General features: G+C 55.7%; 1 pseudogene; it reads left to right on the top strand.

Moving 5' to 3' along the window:
- The first annotated feature begins 7,116 nt into the window (after positions 1-7,116).
- On the top strand, positions 7,117-7,279 carry LOC144130682 (U2 spliceosomal RNA; annotated as a pseudogene).
- The last annotated feature ends 2,228 nt before the right edge of the window (positions 7,280-9,507 follow it).

Below are 9,507 nucleotides of genomic sequence, written 5' to 3' on the forward strand. Positions count from 1 at the left end.
TCACTGTCGAGCTCGCAGCGCAGGGAAGGCAGCACGGCCGCTGCTGCCTGCGCATTAAATGGCATATATGCATCGCTTCTGCTATAGTTTAGCGAAATGTCATGATGCACGACACGTGTTACGTGTCCATTTTGATAGTACTATGGCATCGTGATTTCAGTATATTTCTTTGGGGAAGATGGCCGACCGCGCCATGCACGGAGTGACATGTCACATGACAGCCTCTTGTTTTCCTCTTCCTCACGCATTCTCTTTGCGTTTCAGTGAACGTTTGTGAAGATGTGTCGTTTGGTTTTAAAGCAGGGAGCTCGTGGTTGCAGTTTCAGGCGGTTCACGTTTCGCTCCTCCGTGGCCTTCGACGTTTTATTTTCCCCGGACGGGGCGATTCGCGGTATCGTGGCGCCATCTGCGGGCCAAGCGGCCAACTGGCATATCCACTGACTGGCTCTCGCCTGGCGACTCGGTTCCCTTGGCGACCTAGATTTTAAAATCGCTAGTTCGCCGATCCTTGCATTTTCATTTCTTTGCTTCAGCAAGGCTGATGCGTTTGGTACCGCGGCTTAGTTAAATAGTACAGGATATGTGCATTGGGCAGCACGGTGCATCTGTCCGCCGCGGATCTACGGATCAGCTGTACTGAGCGAATGTAAAGTGACTAGCAAGCATTCCTTGAATAAAGAGCCACTCACACTACCCACACAAGGTTCTGGCTCTAGATTGTCGTTGTGTTGCACTCGGGATGGTAGGGCATAAATCCAAAGTGACGAGCTGCGCCCAAATGGATGGTATATGGCTCCTTGCTCACCGTGATTGATTCCATGCGTCCGCTTGAAGATCGTAGATGCGAGTTTGCCTATGAGTTTGCCCTTTGCCAATCAGTTCACTAAATTTGTTCAGTAAAATACAGATACGCGCTTGGGAGTGCTAGGAAGCTCACATTTAGAGGCCTATTAGCGCTGGAACTCGGGTACGTGGACGGCGACGTGTCTACACAGGGGCGCGGCCATACTGGATGTGGTTTCGCTTGTTGTTATTTTAATTGTTGATATGAGTTTGAGATGCTGTTTTTGTAGGTTGAGGCATATATTACAAGCTAAATTATTTTCTTAGAGGAAATAATACACCATTTTCGTGTTTCCCTAGTGCAATTTTTCTGGACGACTTCGCGACCGCTGTAGCAGCGTTGTGCTCGGGTCCTGAGGGTTCTTAATCGAATTTTGAATTTGTTAGGCTTTAATTAGCTGCTTTCAAGTAGCGCAAACGTGCCCGACCGACCGCAGTGCGCCGCCGGAGCGATCGCCTCGGAGGAGTGGCGGAAATCGTGGCGCTCGCCGCCGTGAGCTCACCTGGCTAATGGGGCGGGTCTGGTGATGGACCAGGATGACTTTGATCACTCATTAATGCTCTAGTTATCGCTTCTCGGCCTTTTGGCTAAGATCAAAGTGTAGTATCGCTTCTCGGCCTCTTGGCTAAGATCAAAGTGTATATCGCTTCTCGGCCTTTTGGGCTAAGATCAGAGCCGTCAGGCTGCTGGTTTTCGGAGAAGCACACCCACGCGCCTGGAGCGTAGCGGACTGTAGCCCCGCTCCCGGAAGGAGGCCCCCATCCCCCTGGAGGATCGTCGTCCCGGCGCCGGGCTTTTGGCCGGCCGCCCGGGAATCCCGGCCGCCCAGCCTACCCCGGAGCTTGGTGGAGGTGCTGACCGTGGCCCCCCACCCTCTACGTGCTGACCATCTACTGACCCAGGTCCCAGGCCCGGCTCAAGCATGGTTCCTACTGGTCCCGCTGGCGGACCAACTTTCCGCGCGCCTCCCCCGAAGGCGCACTGCTTCAATTTCTCATTAACCACCGAGGCTTCGGCCGACGACGTAGTCGACGGCATCGAAGCTGTTGTTGGCCCGAAGGGGCTGGAGTCGCTCCAGCACCAGGGCGGCTACAAGTTCTGCGTCGCCGTAGCCTCTGCTGCGGCGGCTCACAAGTTTCTCGCAGCGGGTGCCTTCCTTGTGAACGGCACCTCAGTCTCGGTCTCCTGCGTGGGTCCAGCGGTCGTGAACGTCACTGTGTTCAGGCTACCGCTCTTCGTAGGTGACGCCTCGCTCGCCTCGGCACTCAGCCCTTACGGGAAAGTGCTCGAGATCACCCACCCTACCCTGAAGGGCCGGCGGCACGTCGACAATGGTCAGCGGCTGGTCCGGATGGAAATGCAGAAACCCGTACCAAACTTCATCTCGGTCCTAGGGCACCGCGCCATGTGCGATTACAGAGGCGTCCGTAAGGTTTGTTCTCGCTGTGCGCAGGAGGGCCACGTCGGCGCAGCATGTCGCACGCCGCGGTGCTCGCGTTGCGAGGCCTTCGGCCACGACACGGTCGGGTGTCGGGCGACGTGCAGGCGGTGCGGCGGGCCGCACGCGGCGGCGGATTGCCTGCGGCCGCGTTCGTACGCGGATGCGGCCGCCGCCAGGGGACCCGGGGCTCCCCGACCTGGGCCGCCCAAGGGACCCGGAGATGACACCTCGCGACGCCCCGTCGAGCAACGGCCGGCTGACACCCCCCGGGAGGACCAGGCCGCAGGCTCCCCCGCCGACACCCCCGGGGAGGACCAGGCCGCGTACCCTCCGCTCGCCACCCCCAGGGAGGATCAGACTGAGCACACCCCGGACGCCTCCCTCCGAGAGGAGCAGAGTGCGAACCCCCCGGCTGCCACCCCCATGTGCCACCCCAGCGCGGACCCCATCGTTGACGCGCCGCCAGAGAGCTTCTCGGAGCTCTTCTCATTTCATTCCCCTTCGCCCCCGGCCGCCATCTCTGATGCAACGGGCGCCTTCTCGCCGGAGCCGCTCGCATCTTTCGGCTCGGAGGACGACTCGAGCCCGGACTCCGAGTCCACCTCGTCCCAGACGGATCAGGACGGGCCGTCCGTGAGCGGTGCAGTGTTGCGCCTGACGGGGGACCCGACCTGCGAGCAGCGCCAAGCCCCCTCCACCTCGGTGCACCACGCCCTGCCCTGTCAAGCGCCCCGCCCTCAGCCCAAGGGAGAGGAGACGCAACCAGCCGGTGGTGGCTTGTCGCCAACGCCGGTCGCTACTTCATCGGCGTCGAGTGGAACGCCCAGTCACCACGTGACGGTCAGTCAGCCGCTCGATCTGCGAGCAGTGGCCGAAATGGACACAGGCAAGCTAGCGGGGAAGCACGCGAGGGACGCGGATGACAATTCCGATGGCGCTGTCTCGCCCCAGGCAAAAAAGTCTGCCCCAAGCTCCGCTCTTGGCGGGGCTCCCTAAAGGGGTGCTGTCACCGTCGACGCTCTGTATCACCATCATGGCGTTGGTGCACCTTCTCTCCCTGAATGTTCAGGGATTTAGGTCGCCGGACAAGCAGAGAGAGGTGATGCACTTCGCCCGAGCGCAGGGCGTCGACATCCTGTTTTTACAGGAAACCAACCTACGTTACTCACGCGAGGTCTCCGATTTTAAGTCCAGGTTTTGTGTTCATGCTTTCTTTTCGTTAACTACTTCTGTTTCGTGCGGTGTTGGTGTGGTTTTTGTTAACAGCTCTTTCCGCACTGGCGCGCACTGTATTTACGGCATTGATGGCCGCACACTTGCGGTGGATTTTTATTTGGGTAGCAGGCGTGTCAGGGCTGTTGTGGTCTATGCTCCAGCCCGCCGTTCTGATTCGTCTAGTTTCTTTAATTTGTTAGATTCCTTTTTGTTAGACTGTTATCCTTGTTTTCTAGTCGGCGATTTCAATTGTGTTCTAGATCCCGTTCGTGATGTTCGCGGTCCAGGCCAGGGGCGACCCTACGCCGGCGCACGGTCACTGCGGGATATTTGTATTCAATTTTCTTTGACCGACGCGTGGGTACAACTACATGGTGACAGTTTTGGTGCTACCTGGGAGAGGGGCAGGTCAGCTAGTCGTCTCGACAAATTCCTGTTTCCTCGCGAGTTGGATTGTTGTTTGGTATCGTGTGACGTGCTCGCGTTTCCCCCGGGCACCCCACGTATTAGCGACCATCGACCTCTGTCAGCAGTACTGGACGTGGGCGGTAGTGCCCCCCGTGTCGACGCGTGGCGTATGGATCCATGTCTGCTGACAGATTGGTCGAGCGTGACCTCTATTGAACAGGCGTTGGGAGACATTGCAAGCGCCAACACCTGGGATGACCTCAAATCGGCATGGCGGGCGCTTTTGGTTAGCGAAGGGCGACAGCGCAGGAGGCGCATCTCGGACGAGATAAATACAACCCTAGCCCGTATTCGCATTGTGCAACGCGGCGCGCCGCTTACCTTTGCTATGCGCGATTACCTCGCCCTTTTAAAAGCACGCTACCACATGCTTCTACGCCAGTCCTCGCGAGCCGCATGTCAGGCACTAGTGCAGGGTAGACCTGTGTCTGATCCAACAGTGCTGCGGCAGGTGCGCACAGGTAGTCTTGACGAGACACGTCAGGTTCGCGTGGAGGAGGTCGTTTTGCCGGACGGTTCCAGGAGCAGCAGCGCTGCTGTCATCTCTGCCGTTTTTCAGCATCACTTCTCACAGCTGTTTGTTTCTGAGGCCGGACGGTGGGACGCCGCCTCCTTCACGGTCGCTTTAAGCAGTTTTCTCGGCCATCTGCCGCAGGTGCCGAGCGATGTCTGCACACAGCTCGGCGCTCCGGTGAGCTCAGAGGAACTCTTTGCCACAGTTAAAGGTATGAACGCCACCTCAGCTCCAGGCCCTGACGGCATTCCCATTAGCTTTTATGCGCGGTTTTACACCGTTCTGGAGAAACACCTTCTCCGGATGGTGAACGCCTTCGTCAGGGACGGCGAGAGGCCGGAGTCCTTCAGAGAGAGCCGTATTGTCCTCATCCTTAAGCCTGGCGGGAGCCCATCTGACCCGCAGGCGTGGCGCCCGATCACACTGCTTAATGCAGATTACAAGATTGTGGCGTCACTGCTGGCTAAAAGGTTGAGCACGGTTTTAGCGGAGCTCATAAGCCCTGCACAGACATGCAGTGTGCCCGGACGATCGGTGTTCTCGTCTCTCGCACTAACGCGTGACTTGTTCACGTTCACCTCGAGAACGGGAATACCGGGTTGTTTCGTCTCACTTGATCAGGCTAAAGCCTTCGACCGAGTTGAGCACCGCTACCTTTTTGGAGTTCTCGGGGCTTTCGGCTTTCCGTCCGAGTTCGTGGCGCGGTTAACGCAGTTGTACTCCGGCCTCACAGCTCGGTTGTTTTTTAACGGTTCGTTGAGCGACCCCTTCAATATCGAGCGCGGCATACGACAGGGTTGTCCCATGTCGCCTTTGCTATTCGTGTTGTGTTTAGACCCACTCCTGCGGCGCGTAACCGAGTGTCCATCGGTGCGCGGGTTCCCTTTGCCTGGCCAAGGTCAGGTGAAGGTGTCCGCGTACGCTGACGACGTGTCCCTGTTTTTGCGAGACGAGGACAGCTACGTAGCGTTCTTGCGGCTTTTTGCGTGTTACAGCGAGCTGTCCGGCGCCCTGCTTAACAGGGGCAAGAGCAAAGCTCTGCGCTTTGGCGCTTTTACATCAGACCTGCTGGGCGACGTTGAGTGGGTCTCGGCGGTTAAGGTCCTTGGCGTCGTGTTCCTCTCCTCAGGAGAGGTAGCTCGCGAGTCGTGGTCGCAGTTAAGAACGACCGCAGAGCGACGTCTCGCAGTGGCAGCGCGTTTTCGCTTGTCACTATCTGAGCGCGCTTTTGTAATCAGATCATCTGTGTGCGCACCACTCCTCTACGTAGCTCGCGTCGCCTGTCCGCCGCGCACATTCTTGCGTCGTTTGGCCACACTTTGTGGCGCCTTTTTCTGGGCGGGAAAGACTGAGACCGTCGCCCGCGCGCTCCTCCGCCTTCCCACGCGCATGGGCGGGTTCAGCTTGCCTGATTTACGCACCATGTGCAGTGTTCTAGCCGTCCGAGGCGTCCGCGACCTGGCCAACGTCACCGACTACCCGGGGAGGGGACTTCTCGCCTACCTTCTTGGGACGTCGCGGCGCCTCTTTTTTGGTCCGGTAACAGGTCCTTCAGCCGAACAGCCGCCGAGGTTTTTTAAGTATGTCTGTCGGGCGGCCGGGTCTCTCACAGCCGCTCTGCCCGAGGTCGACGTCACTGAGACACAGGCCTCCCGTGTTTGCGAGCTCCTTGCCATCCAGGAGGCTACTCCAGAACAGCTCGCACGGAGCAGGCAGGTGCGGTGGCGAGATCTGACGTCTGGCACCCTTCCACCAGACGTTCGCGACTTCGGCTGGCTGCGAGGCTGGAGGGTCTTGCCCACGGGAGTCCGTATTGCAGCGTGGGGCATCGCCCCTTCTTCGCGGTGTCCTCAGTGTGGCGACACCGAAACCCTGCAGCATGCCATGTATGACTGCGTGGTGGCTAGAACGTTTTGGCGACTTATGTCGCGTATGTTTTTTGTTTCCCTGAACTCCCGCACCCGGCCACGTGAGTCATTTGTGCGGCTTCTGCTCTGTGTGGGTGCATTTGTTTTATGGCGGCAGAGAGGCGTGGCCTCCTTGCAGGGTCGACCTCAGCGGGCCATGTTCCCATTGTTGATGAGAGTGAGAACGCGCCTCTTCGAACAGGCGTGCTTGGACCGGGTCACCCTCGACGAGGAAGAATTCCTACGCCGGTGGAGCACCCGGTTCATCCACACAAGCAGGGGCCGCGTCACCGTGCAGCTCCTGCCATACTGAGTGTGCTGTGCGCTCCTTGTGTGCGGCGATTGTGTGCGGTGGGTTGTGCGTGCATGCCCCCGCGTGCTTCCCCCACCCCGCACGTATGGACCCTCTTTCGAACTCTTTTGGACTTTCAAGCGTTTTTGTGCATTTCATGCCAACGTACATGCGTGTGTGCGGCGATTGTGTGCGGTGTGTTGTGCGTGCATGCCCCCGCGTGCTTCTCCCACCCCGCACGTATGGACCCTCTCTTGAACTCTTTTGAACTTTTATGCATTTTGTGTTTGTGCATTTCATGCCAACGTGCAATTTTGCATAAATAGATTGCCGCTAAACCATGTCATTTGTTTATGTTGGGCGACATTTCTCGCCGTTCTGTGCCTATGTTTTTTCGAGGGATACCAGTCCCTTCCAGGCCCGTGGTCAATAAACTTCTCTTCAATCTGTTCTTATCAGCTTAATATCTGATACGGGTCCTATTTGGACCCAAGATATTAAACTTATTTTTGGAATGCGGCGGAGTGCTTGAAGCTTGCTTCACCTCCGCCACGGGTTGGCCCGGTATTGCACTGCCTCCGGGATCGGCCCACTCACCCCTACGGGGGTGAGACCTTTTCGAAATCCAAAATCAGACCTGAAACATTACAATTATCAACCTGCAGATGCGTCAATCAAGCGCCTCCGCGAAACCTAAACCAGTGCTCGTTGCGGCGCGAAACCGAAACCAGTGCTCTCGACAGGGTAGCTATGCAGCAGCTGACTGGGTTCACATCAATGGCGAGAATTTTTTTCTTTTAGAAACAGGTGAGGTTGCTTGTCTGCTGCACTTCGCGATTATTTTCGAACACAGCAAATGTAGGGATGTGCAGGCGAAAATTTGGTGAGTGTATTGCGCTGCCTCCGGGGTCGGCCCACTCGCCCCCACGGGAGTGAGACCTTTTCAAAATCAGATTTATAAACCTTTTACATGATATTCACTGTATATTGGACGCCGCGTCACGAGCACAGCTGTGGGTGGGCATTCCATTTGCCTACTTGCTTGCCGCTGCGAGCCAGTCGGTCATTCTTTCTTGAAGCCCTCTTTCGCTGGCAATTTGTTTGTGCTCCTAGTTGCATTCTGATCTGCTGGGTTTCGTTACTCATCATGGAAAAGTAGCACAAACCTTGTGAGGGAGATCCAAAGAGCAATGATGTTGCTATGTTGGGGCACTTACAAATGCCAGTTTTTTTTTTCTCTCTGCAGGTGAAGCCAACACCTGGTTGGGGCTCATTGAATGGCTGCTCCCAGTCAGCTGCGCCTTCTGCAGCCACTACAGTTGAGGAGGAAATGCAGGGCCGGCTAGATGGATGGATGGTGAGAGCATTACCTTTGTGTGGTGGCGGTGGTGCCACCAAGCCCAGTATTGTTTCCCCTTACAAAATTGTCCTGTGTATTTTGTACTGTCTTGGAATTAATCTGACTCCTAGCATTCTGTTATGCCGTGCTCCTGCTTTTCAGTCTCCCGTCCATCTGCCTTGGCAGCCCCACCCTGCGAATGGCTACTTAAACAGGCGAAAAAAAAAAAAAAATCCCTGGAGGCAGAAATGAAGCAGCTCGGGGAATCGCCACGGTGTCATGCAGGACCTAGACACGGCAACCAACAACTGGTGCGCAATACCACACTACACAGCACTATAGCCACACCAGCAAGATCGTGAATCGGCTTGGCTCGACTTCACTTGCGATGTGAAAAGTGGAGTGCGGCGCTGTGCAGTGCGACGCTGTGGAGTGACGTGCAGTGGAGTGAGACGCCGCGGAGTGCGACGACGCTGTGTTGTGCGACCCTGTGTTGTGCGACGCTGTGGAGTGTGACCCTGTGGTGTGCAACGCTGTGGAGTGAAGCGCAGTGGAGTGAGACGCCGCGGAGTGCGACGACGCTGTGGAGTTGTGACCCTGTGGTGTGCGACGCTGTGGAGTGACACGCAGTGGAGTGAGACGCCGCTGTGTTGTGCGACGCCGCTGTGTTGTGCGACGCTGTGGTGTGCGACGCTGTGGAGTGCGACGCTGTGCAGTGCGACGCTGTGGAGTGCAACAAGCAATGCTGTGACGTGAAATGAAAAGTGCTTGGCAACTAAAATTAATCATTTTTTAAAACTATTCAGTTTCTATCCTGTGGCACCTTGAGTACCTTCCCTGAGTTATGGGAGGTCAGGAATTTTATCTTGCTTACTTGCTTCCTGAATTTGTTGGTGGTTGACTCTGTTGTGTGCTTCCATTAGTGGCTCTCTTCAGCTTCTTGAAATTAACTCTTCGCTACTGTGGGAAAGTGTGTGATTTGGAGTGTACTGAAAGCAAAGTTTTTTTTTACAAGTAACAAACCCAGCGCACATTGCATTGCATGAAATTGTAGCTTATTAGTTACACTTCTGAATGAAACAAACAGCATAGTCACGTGTGGGGCAGTACTTGAACATTTATTTGTCAGATATGCCTAAACATGAAAAAAGTGTACAGAAAAAACAAAAATGACCGGCTGCACTAAGTGAGAACTTCATTAGAGGAAAACTGGAATATACAAACTTGCACACGTTTATAGCTGTCATTTGTCTCATTTTCAGCTCTGAGGCAAAATTATTGCTCTTCCTATGGCCAGTCAGGTTGGGGACGATGGCTGTGGTGCCACTGTGAAAAGCAATCACGTAATGATGTGAAGCAGAGGTAGATTTGACAGGTGCTGCATAGTGTTTTATATTTGTTCTTGTTTTGTTCTCTGGTAGAGCTTGCAGATTTTTTTCTTTTCTCTTCTTCTATTTGTGACGAATGGACTGTATGGGAAAATTGTG

This window comes from Amblyomma americanum, chromosome 4, assembly GCF_052857255.1.
Source record: "Amblyomma americanum isolate KBUSLIRL-KWMA chromosome 4, ASM5285725v1, whole genome shotgun sequence".
NCBI lineage: Eukaryota > Metazoa > Arthropoda > Arachnida > Ixodida > Ixodidae > Amblyomma > Amblyomma americanum.